A 4,475-nucleotide genomic window follows, 5' to 3' on the forward strand; every position below is an offset into this window, starting at 1 on the left:
GTCCCACCATGACCATCCCCATCCCCATCCCTATGTCCCACCATCCCCATCCATCCCTATGTCCCACCATGACCATGACCATCCCCATCCCCATCCCTATGTCCCACCATCACCATCCCCATCCCCATCCCTATGTCCCACCATCCCCATCCCCATCCCCATCCCCATGTCCCACCATCCCCATCCCCATGTCCCACCATCCCCATCCCCATCCCCATCCCCATCCCCATGTCCCACCATCCCCATCCCCATCCCCATGTCCTACCACCCCCATAACCATCCCCCCCCCCAACTCACCATGCCCATGATGATGCCCATGATGATGATGCCCATGGTGGTGGTGCCCCCCTTTGAGATGCCTCACGCACGTCTCCAGCACCAAGAAGACCACGATCCCGGCCAGCACCCACATCCCCACTGCCAACATCTCCCCGTGCTCGTGACCTGGGGCACGAGGACAAGGACCCCGACGTCGTGCTATGGGTCCCAAAAGCTCCAACGGGACCCATAGAAACCCACCACCATCACCCTATAGATGGGGTGGGGGGGGTTCCATCTCCCTTCCTCTTACCGTGGGGCGAGTGCGCATGGGCGCCGGGCGCGTGCGGTGCTGCGGGACGCACAAAGCAAAAGGGATGATGATGATGATGATGATGATGATGATGATGATGATGATTGGGGGGGGGGGTTGTGCCCCATATCCAGCCCCATTGATGATGATGATGATGATGATGGGGGGATGCTTCACTCACCCAAGGCGTGGGGGATGAGGTGGAGGAAGGCATCGCCCAACAATCCCCCCGCGGCGAAGGCGAGGAGGAGCTTGAGGAGGTCTTGGTTGCGTGGTGAGGCCGAATCCAAGGGGAGGAGGAGGAGGAGGAGGTAGGGGGCGAGGCTGATGATGGCCACGGCGGTCATGGTCTGCAATGGGGGGGGGGGGGGGGAAAGGGTGGGGGGCATCTGTCAAATGTAGGGCATTGGCATCGTCCATTGTCATCGTTGTCGTCATCATCCATCGTCATCATCATCCATCATCATCCATTATCCACCATCCATCATCATCATCATTGTCATCATCATCCATCATCAACATCATCGTCCGTCGTCCATCATCATCATCATCCATCGTCATCCATTATCCATCATCCATCATCATCATCGTCATTGTCATCATCATCCATCATCCATCATCATCGTCGTCATCATCATCATCATCCATCATTCACCATCATCATCATCCATCATCATCCGTTATCCATAATCATCATCATCATCCATCGTCATCCATTATCCATCATCCATCATCATCCGTTATCCATCATCATCATCATCATCCATCATCCATCATCGTCATCATCATCCATCATCATCATCCATCGTTCATCATCATCATCATCATCCATCATCATCCGTTATCCATCATCCATCATCATCCGTTATCCATCATCATCATCATTGTCATCATCATCCATCATCCACCATCATCCATCGTCATCCATTATCCATCATCCATCATCATCATCGTCATTGTCATCATCATCATCCATCATCCATCCTTCATCATCATCATCCATCATCATCCGTTATCCATCATCCATCATCATACGTTATCCATCATCATTATCCATTATCCACCATCCATCATCATCATCATCGTCATCATCATCATCATCCATCATCCATCATCATCCATCGTCATTGTCATCATCATCATCATCATCCATTATCCATTGTCATCACTCATCCATCATCCATCATCATCATCCATCATCCATCCCTCACCATCATCCGTCATCATCGTCATTGTCATTCATTCATCAGACATTGTCATCACCCATTCGTCACCCATCATCTTCATCATCATCCGTCATCCGTTATCCATCCTCACCCATCATCATCATCACCCATCGACCATCCATCATCCATCATCTTCATTGTCATCATCATCCATTATCTATTGTCATTCATCGTCACCCGATTATCCATCATCTTCATCATCATCCATCATCATCCATCACCATCCATCATCCAACATCCATCATCATCCATTATCCATTGTCACCAATCATCCATCATCCATCATCATCCAACATCCATCATCATCCGTCATCCGTTATCCATCGTCACCCATCATCATCATCACCCATCGACCATCCATCATCCATCATCTTCATTGTCATCATCATCCATTATCTATCGTCATTCATCGTCACCCATCGATTATCCATCATCTTCATCATCATCCATTATCCATCATAACCATCTTCATTGTCATCATCACCCATCATCATCAACATCCATTATCCACCGTCATCATCACCCATCCATCATCCATCATACATCATCATCATCCATCCATCATCATCCATCATCCATCATCATCATCCATCATCATCCAACATCCATCATCATCATCCATTATCCATTGTCATCCATCATCATCCATCACCATCCATCATCCAACATCCATCATCATCATCATCCATTATCCATTGTCATCCATCCATCCATCATCCATCATCATCATCATCATCCATCATCCAACATCCATCATCCATCCATCATCCATCATCATCACCCATCCATCATTATCAACATCCATTTTCCACCGTCATCATCATCATCCATTATCATCATCATCATCATCCATCATTATCCATTATCCATTGTCATCATCTATTTGCCATCATCATCCATCATCATCATCCATTACCCATCGTCATCACTCATCATCATCATCATTATCATTACCCATCATCATCGTCATCATCATCCATCATCATCATCATGGTCATCATCCATCATCATCCATCATCATCCATCATCATCCATCATCATCCATCATCACCATCATCCATTACCCATTGTCATCATCCATCATCATCATTCATCATCCATCATCATCCATCAACATCATCATCATCCATCATCACCATCATCCATTACACATTGTCATCACCCATCATCATCATTCATCATCCATCATCACCCATCATCATCATCATCATCCATCATCATCCATCATCATCGATCATCATCATTCATCATCCATCATCATCATCATCCATCATCATCCATCATCATCATCATCATCATCATCATCCATCATCATCCATCATCATCATCATCCATCATCATCCATCATCATCCATCATCATCATCATCATCATCATCCATCATCATCATTCATCATCCATCATCATCCATCATCCATCATCATCATCATCCATCATCATCATCCATCATCATCATCCATCATCCATCATCATCCATCATCCATCATCCATCATCATCCATCATCATCATCATCATCCATCATCATCATTCATCATCCATCATCATCCATCATCATCATCCATCCATCATCATCCATCATCATCATCATCCATCCATCATCATCATCATCATCATCCATCATCATCATCATCATCACCACCACCATCATCACCCCCCATCCACCCCCTCAGCACCACGGACAGCGCACTCACATGCAGCCACAGCGTCACCGTGTCCCGCTCGTGGGGCAGCTCCTCACGCTGTGGGTCCTTGGGCCGGTGCCCATGCTGTGGGGCTCCGTGGGGCTCCCCATGCCCATGGCCATGATGTGGGTCCCCATAGGGATGCCCATGCCCATGGTGTGGGTCTCCATGGTGATGGCCATGATGTGGGTCCCCATAGGGATGCCCTTGATGTGGGTCTCCATGGTGATGCCCATGGTGTGGGTCTCCATGGTGATGGCCATGATGTGGGTCTCCATGGTGATGGCCATGATGTGGGTCTCCATAGGGATGCCCATGGTGTGGGTCTCCATGGTGATGGCCATGATGTGGGTCTTCATGGTGATGCCCATGATGTGGGTCTCCATAGGGATGCCCATGGTGTGGGTCTCCATGGTGATGCCCATGCTGTGGGTCTCCATGGGGCTCCCCATGGCCATGATGTGGGTCTCCATGGTGATGCCCATGATGGGGGTCTCCATGGTGATGGCCATGATGTGGGTCCCCATAGGGATGCCCTTGATGTGGGTCTCCATGGTGATGGCCATGATGTGGGTCTCCATGGTGATTGCCATGATGTGGGTCTCCATAGGGATGCCCATGATGTGGGTCTCCATGGGGCTCCCCATGGCCATGATGGGGGTCTCCATGGGGCTCCCCATGCCCATGCTGTGGGTCTCCATGGTGATGCCCATGGCCATGATGGGGGTCTCCATAGGGTTCTCCATAGGGTTCTCTATAGGGCACTCCATGGGGCTCTCCATGGGGCTCCCCATGGGGGTCCCCGCGCCCCACGGCCACCAGCACCAGCAGCATCGCAATGGTCACCGCGGCCGCCATCGTCCGCTGGGGTCCTCCTACCATAGAGATGTGGGGCAGCCCCATAGGGATCAATGGGGTGCGGGGGGGTGTTACCATAGAGATGTGGGGCAGCCCCATAGGGATCAATGGGGTGGGGGTGTTACCATAGAGATGTGG

General features: G+C 49.7%; 1 long non-coding RNA gene across 1 annotated transcript; it reads right to left on the reverse strand.

Moving 5' to 3' along the window:
• Positions 1–577: 577 nt before the first annotated feature.
• LOC134168486 (uncharacterized) lies at positions 578–3,549 on the reverse strand. The gene is made up of 3 exons (XR_009966571.1): positions 3,489–3,549; positions 753–921; positions 578–610 (listed from the first exon to the last, which is right to left on the reverse strand). It is a non-coding gene; the product is annotated as an uncharacterized LOC134168486 (long non-coding RNA).
• Between the last annotated feature and the right edge of the window lie 926 nt (positions 3,550–4,475).

Source organism: Pezoporus occidentalis, unplaced genomic scaffold (assembly GCF_034315485.1).
Source record: "Pezoporus occidentalis ecotype Australia unplaced genomic scaffold, CSIRO_AGI_Poc_V1 ctg3109, whole genome shotgun sequence".
NCBI classification, from domain to species: Eukaryota; Metazoa; Chordata; class Aves; order Psittaciformes; family Psittacidae; genus Pezoporus; species Pezoporus occidentalis.